A 17,208-nucleotide genomic window follows, 5' to 3' on the forward strand; every position below is an offset into this window, starting at 1 on the left:
ATGAAAGGTTATATGCCACCAAATTCAATAACCTAGAAGAAATGGGTAAGTTCCTAGAAATATATAACCTTCCTAGGCTAAATAATGAAGAACTGGAAAATCTAAATAGATCAATCAGCAGAGAGGAAATTGAAACAACCATCAAAAACCTCCCCAAAAATAAAAGTCCAGGTCCAGATGCTTTTACCAGTGAATTCTACTAAATGTTCAAAGATTTGATACCTATCCTTCTCAAACTCTTCCAAAAAATTGAAGAAGACCCAGTACTTCCTAACACATTTTATGAGGCCAATAGAACCCTGATACCAAAACCTGGCAAGGATAACACAAAAAAAGAAAACTACAGATCAGTATCTCTGATGAATACAGATGCAAAAATTCTAAACAAAATACTAGCAAATTAAATACAACAATACATCAAAAAAATAATACATCACCATCAATTGGGGTTCATTCCAGGGGCACAAGGATGGTTCAACATATGTAAATCAATCAATGAAATACAGCACATTAACAAAAGAAAGGATAAAAATCATATGATCTTATCAACAGATGCAGAAAAAGCATTGGATAAGATACAACATCCATTTATGATGAAAACACTCCATAAAATAGGAATAGAAGGAAAGTACTTTAACATAATAAAGGCCATATATGATAAACCCTCACCTAATATTATACTCAATGGTTAAAAACTGAAAGCTTTTCCTCTAAGATCAGGAACAAGACAAGGATGTCCACTCTCACCACTTGTATTCAACATAGTTCTGGAAGTCCTAGCCAGAGCAATAAGACAAGAGAAAACAATAAAAGGCATCCAAATAGGGAAGGAAGAAGTAAAACTGTCACTTTTTGTGAATGACATGATTCTATATATAGAAAATCCTAAAGACTCCACCAAATAACTATTAGAAACAATAAACAAATACAGTAAAGTTGCAGGATACAAAATCAATGTACAAAAATCCATTGCCTTTCTGTATACTAACAACAAAGCTTCAGAAAAAGAAATGAGAGAAAAATTTCTTTTGCAATTGCAACCAAAAGAATAAAATACCTAGGAATAAACTTAATGAAGAACGTGAAAGACTTATATACTGAAAATTACAAAGCATTATTAAAAGAGATTGAAAAAGACACAACAAAATGGAAAAATATCCCATGTTCATGGATTGGAAGAATCAACACAATTAAAATGGCCATATTACCCAAAGAAACATACAGATTTAATGCAATCTTCATCAAAATAACAATGTCATTTTTTAAAGAAATAGAATGAGAAAACATCAGATTTGTATGGAACCACAAAAGATCCTGAGTAGCCAAAGCAATCCTGAGGAAAAAGAATGAAGCTAGAGGTATCACGCTACCTGACTTCAAATTATACTACAGAGCTCCAATAATCAAAACAGCATGATATTGGCACAGAAACAGACACACAGATCAGTAGAACAGAATAGAGAGGCCAGATATAAAACCAACCACATGTATATGGACAGATAATTTTTGACAAAGGAGCCTGAAACACACATTGGAGTAAAGATAGTCTCTTCAATAAATGGTGCTGAGAAAACTGGAAAGCCACATGCAAAAGAATGAAACTGGATTACAGTTTGTCCCCATGTACTAAAATTTACTCAAAATGGATCAAAGACCTAAATGTGAGACCCAAAACAATAAGCTATGTAGAAGAAAACATAGGTACCAAACTTATGGACCTTGCACATAGAGAACATTTTATGAACTTGACCCCAAAGGCAACAGAAGTAAAGGCAAAAATAAATGAATGGACTATATCAAACTAATGAGAGATGATATTTGCAAACAGTAGCTCTGACAATGGTTTAATTTCCAAAATATATACAGAACTCATAAAACTCAACACCAAACAAACAACCCAATCAAAAAGAGGGCAGAGTACCTGAACAGACACCTCTCCCAAGAAGACATAAGAGCAGCCAATAGATATATGAAAAATGTTCAATATCATTAGCAATTAGGGAAATGCAAATTAAAACTACAATGAGATACCACCTCACACCTGTTAGAGTGGCTATTGTCAACAAGACAAGCAATAGCAAGTGTTGGAGAGGTTGTGGAGAAAAGGGAACCCTCATTCACTGCTGGTGGGAATGTAGACTGGTACAACCACTATGGAAAGCAGTCTGGAGATTCCCCAAAAAATTAAGACTAGAGCTACCATATGACCCAGCAGTCCCTTTCCTGGGTATATACCCCAAAAACTTGAAAACATGTATTCGTAAAGATATATGCACCCCTATGTTCATTGCAGCATTACTCACGGTCACCAAGACATGGAAACAACCAAAGTGTCCTGTGATAGAGGACTGGATAAAGAAGATGTGGTGCATGTACACAATGGAATACTACTCAGCCATAAGAAAGGAGGAAATACTGCCATTTGCAATAACATGGCTCGACCTTGAGAATACTATGCTAAGTGAAATAAGTCAGTCAGAAAAAGCTAAGAACCATATGATTTCACTCATATATGGGATATAAAACTGAAACTTGTGGACACAAACAGCAGTGTGATGGTTGACAGAGGGAAAGGGGTGAGGAGTAAAGGGGGTCTTAATATATGGTGACAGAAGGTATAACTTTGAGTGGTGGGCACACAGAGTAATGTACAGATCTTGTAACATTGAAACCCACACCTGATATTAACCATTGTCACCCCAATAAATATAATTAAAAAATAATAAATAAGTAAATATACAAATCAGTATAAAAAATAATGTAATACTTTTTTGAGCATCTTCTATACATGATGATTGAAAGGCTTTTTAAAAATAAATATATATATATATATATCTCTTTATTGATTTCATAGAGAGGAAGGGAGAGGGAGAGAGAGAGATAGAAACATCAATGATGAGAGAGTCCTTGCTCGGCTGCTTCCTGCACGGCCCCTGCTGGGGATCAAGACCACAACCCCGGCATGTGCCCTGACCAGGAATTGAACTGTGATCTCCTAGATCATAGATCGATGCTCAACTACTGATCCATGCTGGCCGGGCAGCTTTTTTTTTTTTTTTGAAGAACTCCATGTTATGAAAATTTCAGCCATACACAAAAATACTACTTAATTGGGTTCCCGGACCCCGTTCCATCATGTGGGAGGAGGAGGTCCTCACACCAATAAATGATTCTCAGATACCAGCAGAGTATCTGAGAATTCAACTCAATTCTGACACTATCTATCAGGTTGTTACCTGCACTTTCTTGGGTTCGATTAATTTACTAGAATGGCTCACAGAATTCAGAGAAACATGTTATTTAATAGATCACTGGTTTATTTAAAGGGATATAACTGAAAAAGAGCCAGATGTAAGAGATGCTTAAGGCAAGATATGGGAAAAGGGCACAAAGCTTCTATGCCCCCTGCAGGCACACCTTTCTCCCCAAATCTCCACATGTTCACCAACCTGGAAGCTCTGCTAACCTCATTTTCTTGGGGTTTCACGGAGGCCTTGTTATTTAGCCATGATTGATCGGCTATTGGTGATTGGTTCAACCTCCAGCCCCTGTCCTTTCCCCAGAGGTTGGGGGGTGACCCTGAAAATCTCTTTAATCAGGGTTGGTACCATTGGTAGCCAACCCCCATCCTTAGGTGCTTTACAAATGTCACCTAATTAACATAACAAAATATACCTTTTTCCCCCCCTCACTCTCAACACTTAAGAAATTCCAAGGGTTCTGGGAGCTCTGAACCAGGAATTGTAGGGGAAGACCAAATATATATGAAAAACATATTTTGGTCATCTATATGTATTTCTTAACAATCACAATACTGCACCTGCGTCATCCAGTTTCAACAATGATTAACATTTTATTATTCTTGTTTCATCTATCCTATTCCCATTTCTTTTTTTCCCCCTTCTGGAATCTTTAAGATATACCTCAGATACCACATTGTTTTACCCATAAAAACTTTGGTATTTGTAATAAAAAACACACACACAATTACAATACCATTGTCATACCTAATCAAACTAATTATAGTTCTTTAATACTTCAACTGTGTTCAACTTCCTCCAAATGTCTCAAACATTTTCTTATAGTTGGTTTGTTTGAATCAGAATCCAAACTCAGTCTACACATTTCATTTCATTGATATGCTTGTCAAGTCTCTTTCTGGGTCATTGCTTTAAGATTTTTCTTACGTTCTATATTTGGCTGATTCCTTAAGATATCACTTAGTGTGTTTCTCTAGCCTTATCCCAGCACCATATTTTCACATATTCCTATGAAAGAGTGATTAAATCCAGATTTAGTTCTTTTGGCAAGAACACTACACTGGTAGTGTTATGTACTTACCATTGTATCACATCAGGAAATTTCACTTTGTGTGATGTTAAGATAGATCAGAGGGTTTAGGTATTGACAGTTTAATTCAAGCTTTCACCTAATGGCTTTAACAGACATTGCTGATCATTGTCTAGATCCATGATTTTATTTGGGGTTGCAGAATAATAACATCCTGATTCTAACATTCCTTCTGCATTTCTTGTGTAGAATTATTTTTATAAAGAAGAATGTTCTGCCAGTAACCATTACTTTGTGTTATGGACTGCATGTTTGTGTCCTCCCCAAATTCGAAGGTTGAAACCCTAGTCCCCAATGTGATGGCTTTTGGAAGTGGGGCCTCTGGAGGTAATTAGGCCATGAGGGTGGAGGCCTTGTGAATGGCACCAGTGCCCTTATAAGAAAAGGCATGAGAGAACTTGCTCCCTCTTTCTCTGGTCTTTGGCATGTGAAAGAGGACACAGAAAGAAGACACCGGTCTGCAAACCAAGAAGCAGGCCTTCTCCAGACAATGGATCTTGATTTTGGACTTCCCAGCCTCCAGAGATGTGAGAAATAAATGTTTGCTATTTGAGCTGCCCAGTATATGGTAACAAGTAACTGTAACAAGTTACTAACTGACTAAGTTGTTACCTGAGTTTACTAAGACACCTTGAAATATAGCAGGATACATTCTTTAAAAAAAAAAAAATATATATATATACACACACACACACACACACACACACACACACATATATACGTTTTTATTGATTTTTAGAGAGAGAAGAAGGGAGAGGGATAGAGAGATAGAAATATCATTGATAGAGCCCACAACCCGGCATGTGCCCCCCCCGGAATCTAACCCTGACCCCCTAGTTCCTGGGTCGATGCTTAACTACTGAGCCACACCTGCCTGGGCCAGGATACATTCTTGATTTGTTTCTTTTTGTATTAGTTTTCTATTGCTGTGTAACAAATCACTACAAACAGAGCAGCTAAAAACACCATTCATTTATTATTTCACAGTTCCAGAGGTCAGAAGTCTAGTCAGGATCTGCTTAGGGTTTCACAAGGGCAAAATCAATGTATTGACTGGGCTGGAATCTTATTTGAAGGTTCTGGAGAAGAATCTGCTTCCAAGTTCATTTGAATTCTGGCAGAATCCAGTTTTTTGCTATTATAGGTCAGAAGCTCCCTGTTTCTTTGCTAGTTGTGAACTGGGGCCACTCTCTGCTCCTAGAGGCCACTTGCATCCTTCTCACATGGCCCCCTCTGTCTTTCTCATGCTAGAGTTCTCGTGACTAGTGCTTTTCCAATATTTCTTATTTTGAACATAGCTGGTGATTTCACATCACATCATCCTTCCTTAGAAAATGGATCAATCGCTTTCTTCTTGGCTTTCTTCTTGCTGTGTTTTGTAAGGCACTTGTTCTTGCTGACCACCATGGTGCTGTCCAGAGAGCCAAAAGGTGAATTTTATTTTCTTAGCATCTGTTACTGCAGAATGTTTGAGACAGTAGGAATTCAGATGCATAAATGAATGAACCAATGAGTAAGGGAGTGAGTGAATATAAGGGCAGAAAAACACTAATATTCCTTGCCCATCCCAGAATGGGACAAAAATGGTGAAATGATTACTTTGGACATCAAGTTAAAAGTATTTTGTAGTTTAAAGCTGGTAAAATATGGATGTTTAATATTGATTGCCTTTTGGAAACCACATGTGAAGCAGACAATCAGCCTTCTAGAATTTGGCACTGTTTTATATATAGTTCTACTTGCAGTGGTTTGAAAATAATATGACATATTTGGTATGAATATATTATTGTTAATATTTTATCAGAGAGTTATTGTTTTCCCTTTGAATATGTCTCATTACTGGCACTGCTACATTATTAAATATAAATATATTACATTCAAAGACCAATTTTTCCACCCCTGTGGTATGTAGTATTGTTTATTTTATAATAGAAGTCAATGGGTAAATCAGATTAATTTAACCCAAATTTACTTTATAGCACATTTTGGAATGCATGAGTTCTTTCATTTGAGGGTTACCTGTGTAATCATGTAATATATTTTATGTTCTGCAGCAAAATAAAGCAAGCAAATGGAGCCAACTTCATCATTAACACAATGGAGCAGCTGCATGGTAACTGCAGACATCACAGGATACATCACATGGGAACTATCAGCTATTGGTACAATCAAGAATTAATCTCCTTCCAAATTTTCACATCCCCCAAAACATGCTGCTATTACACACCTTTTTGGTAAATATTTTAAGTCAGATATAATGACTTAACAGTGTTAAAGAATTATGTTTATGTTTCAACTCTCCTACAGAAACACTATCCAGAGACTAAAGGAGTTTTTGTCTGTTTAGTAACTAGTTTATGAATTTATAAGCAATCATAATTTTAAAAGTCTGACACATTAAGTTGAACATGCCTCAGGCAGATGAGGATGGCACATGCAGAGCCATCCCCTGCTGTATTGCTTAGCTGAAACACGATTGTGGAGGGAAGCTTTCAGTGGATAAGAGTATGTTAGGAAAAATCCTAGATGTTGGATTCTCCTTAGCCTTACATAATATTTGAAATCATTTCCTAGGAGAGACATTGTAGAGGAGAATTTAAAATATAATTTATTGTTGAGATGAAGAACATGACAAAGCAGAGTCATGTGGTAGGTAAATGGGCATCAATCTTTTTGTGTGTGTGTCTGTGTGTGTGTGTTTATTTTTGTTTAAAATGTTACAGATGTCCCTTTTTCTCCCCAGTGACCCATTCCACCCCATCTCACCCCCCTTCCCAGTCCCTCTCCACACCATTGTCTGTGTCCTTGGGTTGTGCATATATGAGTATGAATTCTTTAGTTAATCTCTCCCTCTCCACCCCCAACCCTCCTCCATCCCTCTGAGATTCGTCAGTCTGATCTATGCTTCCATGTCATTGAATCTATTCTGTTCATCAGTTTAAGTTCTTTAGATTCCACATATAAGTGAGATCATGTGATGTTTGTCTTTCTCTGCCTGGCTTATTTCACTTAACATAATATTTTCCAAGTCCTTCCATACTGTCCCAAATGGTACGAGATCCTTCTTCTTTATAGCTGCATAGTATTCCATGGTGTAAATGTCCCACAGCTTTTTTATCCACTCATCTATTGATGGGCATTTGGGCTGATTCCAGATCTTAGCTATTGTAAATTGTGCTGCTATGAACATCGGGGTATATATATTCTTTCTGATGAATGTTTCAGGATTCTTAGGATACATTCCTAGGAGTGGAATCACTGGGTCAAAAGGAAGCTCCATTTCAAATTTTTTGAGGAACCTCCATACTGTTTTCCATAGTGGCTGCACCAGTCTGCATTCCCACCAGCAGTGTACCAGGGTTTCCCTTTCTCCACACCCTCGCCAGCACATTTTGTTTATTGATTTGTTGATGGAGCCATTCTGACAGGTGTGAAGTGATACCTCATTGTGGTTTTAATTTGCATCTCTCCGATGATCAGCGACTTTGAGCATTTTCTCATGTGTCTCTTGGCCATCCGTATGTCCTCTTTGGAGAAATGTCTATTCAGGCCTTTTGCCCATTTTTTAATTGGGTTGTTTGTCTTCCTCTTGCTGAGTAGTATGAGTTCTTTGTACACTTTGGAAATTAGCCCCTTATCAGATACATCTTTGGCGAATATGTTTTCCCAGACCGTGGGGTTCCTTTGTATTTTGAGGCTGTTTTCTTTTGCTGTGCAGAAGCTTTTTAGTTTGATGTAGTCCCATATGTTTCTTTTTTCTTTTGTTTCTCTTTCCCTAGGAGATGTATCAGTGAAAATTCCACTACGCAGGATGTCTGCGACTTTACTGCATGGGCATCAATCTTAAGGGAGGACCAGATTCCAGAAGGTTTCTGTGCAGGCCCCAGACCCTGCTCTTCTACTTTTCCCTTAACTCCAGACCCTGTTTCTGGCACCTATACTGCTGCCTCTTCGAAATTAATCCTTGTATGATATTCAGAAAATAGCAAATTTTAACAATTTGAGAATAACCTGTACAATGGGAGAAGCTTTGCAAATAGATTTTTTAAAAATGTACTATAATTTTTACTAAGGCACCTTACGTTTTATCCCTAGCTCAGAATGTGTTATATATCTACGTTTCCTTTCTATCTCTGAACCTTTTATGCATGTGGGGTCTCTGACTCTCATATATGTGAGGTTCCAAATACATGTATTTGTGTTAAATTTGGTTATTTTCTTTTGCTAATCCACTTCATGTCTATTCAAATTATTTTACCAGCCAGAAGAACCCTGAGGGTAAGGGAAAGCCTGTCCCTCCCCCACATTCCAAACAAAACAAAAACACTAACTTGAAAAGATATATGCAACCCTATGTCATTGCAGCATTATTAGTAGTAGCCAAGATATGGAAGCAACCTAGATGCCCATCTATAGATGATTGGGTAAAGAAGATGTAGTGTGCATATACAATGGAATATTACTCAGCAATAAAAAATAATAAAACTTTGCCATTTGCAACAACATGGATAGACCTAGAGGGTATAATGTTAAGAGCAATAAGCCAGACAGAGAATGACAAATACCATATGATTTCACTTATATGTGGAATCTAAAAAACTAAACAAAACCAAGACAAACAAATAAACTAAACAAAATAGAAACAGACCTATAATATAAAGAACAAGGTTGCTAAAGGGGAAGGGGGTGGAGATATGGGAGTAAAAAATAATTTAAAAAAGAAATTTATCAATGATTCCAAGGTGGCTTAATTTGTAATCATCTATACCAATAAATTCCCAATCAGGAAAAACAAACAAACAAACAAAAGTCCAAAGTTAATCTTGTTGGTCTTCCTTGCATTGGATTTAATAAACCTGAAAAGGGCTTCTCTAAATGGGATTTAGTTAACAGAGGAGGTTTAGTATCTAGAGATCTAGTCAATCTTGGGTTATATGAACAAATAGCACTTAAATATTTATTCAGGAAATCAGAATTAAAATAGATCAATCAAGTAACTGGAGTCTCAGTGACTCTAGTGATGTCTGGGAGGCTGATTAATCTATGGTTTCATGCAGCTTCTCTTTAGTTTCAACAAATCCAAATGCATTCAGGTTAGTTCCTCTCTGGGTAGACTTACTCGTCTTAAAAACCTAGAAGAGATTGAAAAAGAATTTTCAGAGAGCCACATAAGGCCTTAAATATCTAATGAGGAAGTAGACATCAAGAATGAAGAAAGAAGTTTTAGCTTCAGCAAATTCTTCCTTCAGTAATAGTTGGATAAGAACAACATGCTTGCCCGGCAAGATGTGGCTCAGCGGTTGAGCATCGACCTAGGATCCAGGCGATCGGGGTTTGATTCCCGGCCAGGGCACATGCCCGGGTTGTGGGCTAGGCAGCCGATCAATGACTCTCTCATCATTGATGTTTCTATCTCTCTCTCTCCCCCCCCTTTCCTCTCTCTGAAATCAATAAAGATATGTTTAAAAAAAGAACAAAAAAAAAAAGAACAACACCCTCTTCCAGTTGGTGAGGATGTGGAACAACTGGAACTCTCATATATTGTTCATAAGAGTAGGAAATGGTGCATTCACTTTAGAAAAAGATTTGGCAGTTCCTTGAAAAGTTAAATATGCATTTTTCCTATGACCTAGCAATTCTACTCCTAGGTATATGTGGAATCCAAAAAAATTCCTAGATCTCCATCAACAAAATGGCTAAATAAGCTGGTATATGCATACAATGGAAAATATCTACTACTGATATACCTAAGACATAGATGAATTTCAGGTTATTAAAATTTTATGCTGAATGAAAGAAACTTTAAAGAAAGGATTACATATTGTATGATTCCATTTACACGTTCCTGGGTCTGTTTATTCATTCATTGTGCAAGCATCAACCCAGGCCACTCCACAAAAGAGAATCTGGCCGCTGGCCTGGGCTGGAAAGAGCACCCAGTGACACTAATAACCATCATTACTGAATGCTTAAGGGACTGGCACAACCCTAAAATTTGAGTATTAATCCTATTTTTTAAATATATCTTTATTGATTTCAGAGAGAGGAAAGGAGAGGGAGTGAGAGAGATAGAAACATCAATGATGAGAGAGTCACTGATCAGCTGCCTCCTGCACACCCCCGACTGGGGATCAAGCCTGCAACCCCGGCATGTGCCCTGACCAGGAATCGAACCCCGATCACTTGGATCCTAGGCCGACGCTCAACCGCTGAGCCACGCCTGGCCGGGCTTAATCCTATTTTATGAATGAGAAAACTGGGCCTTAGAGTTACATAGAAAATATGTTCTCTAAGCTAGGTCTATTTCTATCTCAAGGCTGTCGTCTTTCCAAAGCAGCACTTACAGTTTTACCTTGAGGTTGCTTTTGTCAAGAAGAGGGTGTTGGTAATGCAAGGAGAGAAATCAGCCCAGGTTCTCTCCCTACAGGGTTGGGGCTGGAAGAGGGGAGGGGAAAAAGGAAGAGGGAGAATACTGAAGAAGATAAACTAGGAATTGTCTTGAGGCTCTTTCTTTCAAGGGTAGAAAATCTTCACCACCCTGCTTCATGATATAGTATCTAGCAAATTGCTAATTTGTTCTTCACGAAAACCCTAAACTAGATAAAGCAACTGTCCTGAAGAAGTAAATTATATGTAAGTCCTATAACCAGATTTTCAACTCGTCTACAGAGTCCAAGGTGAACTTCCTGGTAAACTCATTGACTGTGTTGGACAAAGATTTGTTTTACAGATTTTTTTTTGTTTTTAGTGGCTTCAGAGGGTAATAAACAAAGTGACATGTTTTCTAGTCTCTTTTAGGGACATCTAGGAATAAGAATGGAGGTGTGTTGAGGTGATAGGGAAGGTGAGATTCTAGTAACTTTTTCTGCCAGCACAAACACATTTCCACTGTGGACCTTAAAAATAAAACTGGCAGCTATTTTACCAGTAAAATGGGTTTATTTTGGAATAGCAACTGGGGACCAAGCTATGGAAAAAACCATAGGCAAGTCCTAAGAGGCAAAGGGAAGGTCAGCTTTTATTAGGTTTTAGGAGGAAATTGGAGACGGTTGTTTTAAACAAAACTTTGGAGAACAAGAATTCAAGGTTGTGGTTGTCTTTCCCATTGGCTGCAAGAGGTAGTTAGTGCATAGTTGCTGAGACAGGGAGATCTCTCTCTCTCTCTTTCTCTTTTTTTTTTTTTTTTTAAGCAGGAGATGAAATTACTATGTGAAAAATGTCTTACCCTGTCAAAATAATTATTATCTTGCTTCTTTCTGCTTGCCGGTTATGCAGGCTGCCATGAGTGGTACTAGAGTGAGCACTCTCCCTTCAGGGTTTCCTGACTCCATTTTAAATGAGATTTCCTTTATTTATTTTCACACTGTGATGGCTTATACTAGTGATTCCAAGACCAGTGCCTCAGAGTCCTTGACAATCCTGCTATCTAACAAGATGAACAACTTCTGAAGCCATAGGGATGAATATTTGACTTAGGAACTCATTTGTTGCAGGTGTGTCACAGACCCTTTGAAAAGCTGGTGGAAACCTTGGAGGCTTTCCCCATAGAAATTACCAACATGCACAATTCTTCATGTAATGGAAAAAGGTTGACAAGTCTATTAAAACCCACCTAGGGAGTCTGTGTTAAGTACTTTTGCATTTGTGAATAGTAGCCTGGAAATTTATGAAGAGTACCTTGAAGTGGGGGTGGGGCTCTAGCAGAGTGGTCCTAAGATTTCAGGGAGTATAGACACCCTGGTGTAAAGAACCCTGGATTGGGAGCAGAAATCTCAGTTTTGCCACTTTAATAGCTGTCTGGCCTCAGACAAATCCTTTCTGAGCCTTAATTTCCTCATCTAGAAAATGAAGGCAATAATGTCTGCCCTGATCCACCTTGCTGAGAAGAATATCAATGTGAGACAATTTCATTGTTTGTAAACTTTCAATCATTTGACAAACATTGTTGTGCCAGACACTGGCTTAAGTGCTGGGCTTGCAGTGATGAATCAATGGTTAAGAATTTCCTGCCCTTGCGGGGCAGGCAAACAGGTGGCCAGAAATAAATGAATGAATAAATGAAACAAAATGAATACATGAATGGAACAAAGTGTATAATTACAAAGTGGTCATTACCTTCATAGCTCTTATCACTGAGTATAGCAATGGGAAAGAACGTGGTGGAGAGACAGAAAACTACTTAGAAAGAATAGTTAGGGAAATTCCTTGTAAGGGTGTTACCTATTGGGGTAACCGGCTGGGACCTCCCTTCTGTTGGACACAGAAAAGATTTTAAGGTCAACGAAAATGAAAGTAAAGCAAAGTGGGATCCATTTATAATATATATATATATATATATATATATATATATATATATATATATATACACACACACACACATATTATTGATTTCAAAGATAGAAAGGGAGAGGAAGAGAGAGAGAGAAACTTGAATGATGAGACGGAATCATTGATCAGCTGCCTCCTACACGCCCCCTACGCGGGATCGAGCCCACAACCCCGGGGCATGTGCCCTGAGCAAGAATCAACTGTGACGTCCTGGTTCTTGGGTCCAAGCTCAACTACAGAGCCAGCCGCGGGGCCAAAGCGGGATATATTGAAAATACACTCCAAGAGAGGAGCGGGCGGGTTATGAGAGACTATGGCCCTGAACTCCTGGGTTATACGGTTTAAGTGAGGGATTTTCTGCGTGGAGACTCATTCGCATTCAGGGATGATGGAAAGAAAAGGGTTATAAAACTACATTTCTTCTGCGCATGCCCTTTCCTATAATGCATACGGAAAAACCCATGGGCGGGGCACCAAAACCGCAGTGCAAGTTTTATTTTAATTAGCCCAGGGCCCTAGCAAGGTCGCATTGAGGTCCTGTCGGTTTCCTCTGAGCTTGAGCCAACAGCCGGCTGGTTTCAAATCCGCCTGCTGGGCGTCTGCTGGCTGCAGGACTGCCCACAGAGGGACTGTCTGAAGGCACCGTTGGACAGATTCCTGTCAACCCCAGGGCAGGCTCCACCCCAACCGCTCATGTCTAATTTCCTACCTAACAAGAGGAGCCATTTACGTCACTAAGTCATTAAGAAAACATAAGTGGCAATGGAAATGGAGAGGCACAGGCAGATTGGAGATAAACTTTTTATTATTTATTTATTCATTCATTCATTTTTTATTTTAAAATATGTATTGAGCCCGGCCTGGCGTGGCTCAGCGGTGGAGCCTCGACCTAGGATCCAGGCGATTGGGGTTCCATTCCCGGTCAGGGCACATGCCCGGGTTGCAGGCTGGACCCCCAGTCAGGGGCGTGCAGGAGGCCGCTGATCAATGACTCATCATTGATGTTTCTATCTCTCTCTCTCCCTCTCCTTTCTTCTCTCTGAAATCAATAAAGATATATTAAAAATAATAAAATATATATATATATATGTATTGATTTCAGAGAGAGGAAGGGAGAGGGAGAGAGAGAAACGTCAGTGATGAGAGTCATTGATCGGCGGCCTCCTGCAGGATCCCCATTCAGCAACTTTTGCATGTGCCCTGACCCGGAATTGAACTGCAATCTCCTGGATCATAAGTCAATGCTCAACCGCTGAGCCACACCTGCCGGGATGGAGATAAACTTTTTAAATTAAAATATGTCTAAAAAATTTTTTGGATAGGTAATACATTGACATGCTTTAAAATTCAAAAGGTACCAAAAGAGGTAAATAGAGTAAAAGTTTCCCTTCTACCCAGCCACCTAGTTCCCCTTTCTTGAAGCAACGCATTGTATCAGTTTCTTATATATTCTTCCACAGATTTTTTTCATATACAAGCAGATACATTTTCACAAATGGTAGTATATTATACATGGGTTTCTGTACCTTGCTTTTTTCTTATCAATGTATCTTGTTGATCGCTACCTATTAGTTTTTCAACGGATACCTTATTCATTTTGATGACTGCAGAGTGTTCCATTGTATGCATGTATGGTAATTTATTTATCCTCTTCCCTAGTGATGGATGTTTAGGTTGTTTCCAAACTTTTGCAGTTAAAAAAATGCTATATATGCCAACTCATACATATATATCTCTCGGATAAATTCTCAGAAATTGTTGCTGGGTGCACTTGTAATTCTGACAGGCATTGTCATTTGATTCTCCAAGATATCCTACCAATTTACAGCCCCAACCAGGAATGTTTGCCAGAGTCCTTCCCTTCACATCTTTGCCAATTATTGGATTATCAAAAATTTGGAACTTGTGAATCTCATAAGTGAAGAGTCTCTCAGTGTAGTTTAATTATTTATTTTTCTTATTATGAGCAAGATCAGACATCTTTTCCCACATTAAAGAGCCATCATACTTCCTTCTCTCTGAACTGCCTGGTCATAGCCTCCAATTTATCATTTAGGCTGGTGGTATTTTATATTTGACTTATAGAAGCCATTAATATATATCATTTGAATTGCAATAATTTTTCCCCAGTTTGTTTGTCTTTTGACTTTGTTTATAGTGCTATTTGCCATACAGAAATATTTAAATTTTTGTCATTGATAGCAATCATTTCTTTTATGGCTCTGGATTTTGGGTCAATTTAGGCCATTCTACACTATAAAAGAGTGCTTGTATGCTTACTTCTACTATTATTATGAATTTTTTTACATTAAAATTTTGAATCTATTTATAATAGGTGAGGGGTTTGGAACCACCACATGATCACTAGTAGCTGCAATATAATTTATTGAATAATCCAGCATTTCCACACTGCTTCAACATGTCACTTTTATCATATACTAAATTTCTGTAGGTAATTGTCTCTTTTCTGCACCTTCTGTTCTGTTGATGTGACCAGTCTATTCATGCATCATATCACATGGTCTTAATTATAGCTCTGTAATATATTTTAATATTTTGTAAATCTCATTCTTTTATTTGTTTTCTTTTGAGAACAATTATTGCCTACTCTTAATTATTATTATTATTTTTTGCCCACATGAACTCCAGAAATGGCTTTTCTATTTCCAGAAGAAGTCTTGTTGACTTGATTTAATTGGTCTCACATTAAAGAGATTCATTTAGGGAAAATGAACCATTTCTATGAAGCTGATCCTTCATATATAAAAATATGTTATTACTTTCCATTTTATTTATTTATTTATTTATTTATTTATTTATTTATTTATTTAATCATCACAAGAGGATATTTTTTCCAGTACTTTTCAGGGAGAGTGGAAGGGAGAGAGGGAGAGAGAGAGAGAGAAACATCAAGGTGAGAGAGACACATTGATTGGTTGCCTCCCACATGGGCCCCAACCAACAGGGCTGGGGATCGAGCCTGCAACCTTGGCTGGAATAGAACCCAGGACCCTTTAGTCCATGGGCTGATGCTCTAACCACTGAGAAAAACTGGCTAGGGCATTTCTTTCCATTTTTAAAAGTTTTTTTGTGCCCCTTGGGAACATTTAAAAGTTTTCTTCATATAGATTGTGCAAATATTTTAAGTATAGTCCCAGATAGTTTATATTTTTAGTGGCTTTTTAAAATTGGGGGTCTTTTCTTCCAACAGTTCTTTTGTTTGTGTATATGAAGGCTATATTTTAATTTTGTATACGTATTTCTATTTATTAATTTTGTATCTATACATTTGATTGAATTACCTTGCCTTTTATAATGGTTTTTCAGTTGATTCCTTTGATTTTCTTTTCTTTTTTTAAATATCTTTATTGATTTCAGAGAGAGGAAAAGAGAGGGAGAGAGAGAGATAGAAACATCAAGGAAGAGAGAGTCATTGATCAAGCCCGCAACCGGGCATGTGCCTTGACCAGGAATCGAACCCCGACCGCCTGGATCCTAGGTCGACACTCAACTGCTGAGCCTCACCCAGCTGGGCTGATTCCTTTGATTTTCTAGGGATGTTATTGTATTAAAGGTAAATAATAATTTTACCTTCTCATTTCCAATTTTATACCTTTAACATCTTTCTTAATTTTTTTGGAATCTTTATTGATTTCAGAGAGAGGAAGGGAGAGGGGAAGAGAGAGAGACAGAAACACCAATGATGAGAGAGGCATTGATTGGCTGCCTCCTGCGCACCTCCCACTGGGGATCGAGCCTGACTGGGAATTGAACCTCCATCTCCTGGATCCTAGGTCAATGCTCAACCGCTGAGCCACACCCAGCCAGGCTCTTAAATTTTTTTTAATCCTCACCCAAGGATATTTTTAAGTTGCTTTTCAGAGAAAGTGGAAGGGAAAGACAGAGAGAAAGAGAGAGAGACATTGACAAGAGAGACACATCGATTGGTTGCCTCCTGCACACACCCCAATCAGGGCCGGGGTTCGAGGCTGCAACAGAGGTCTGTGCCCTTGACCAGACTCAAACCCAAGACCTTACAGTCCACTGGCTGATGCTCTAACAACTGAGCCAAATAGGCTAGTGCTTTTTTAAAATTTTTATTTAAAATTTAAAAAACTTTAAATTACAGTTGACATAAAATATAATAGTTTTAGGTGTGCAACATAGTGATTAGGCATTTAAAAAACTTACCAAGTGATCACCCCAATAAGCCTAGTACCCATCTGACACCATACATAGTTATTACAATATTATTGATTATATTCCCTATGCTGTACTTTACATCCCCATGACTATTTTTATAACTGGCAATTTGTACTTCTTAATCCCTTCATCTTTTCACCCATGCTGATTTCTTTTTGCCTAATTACATTAGCTATTATCTCCAAATATGCTCTAACCACTGAGCAAAACTGGCTATGGTCAGATTAAGGTTAAATAATACTAATGATAGAGAACATCCTTCTCTTATTCTAGTCTCAAATGAGAATGCTTTCACTGTTTTCCCATTAAGCATGATGTTGACTTTGA

Source organism: Miniopterus natalensis, chromosome X, assembly GCF_054644295.1.
Source record: "Miniopterus natalensis isolate mMinNat1 chromosome X, mMinNat1.hap1, whole genome shotgun sequence".
Lineage (NCBI taxonomy): Eukaryota > Metazoa > Chordata > Mammalia > Chiroptera > Miniopteridae > Miniopterus > Miniopterus natalensis.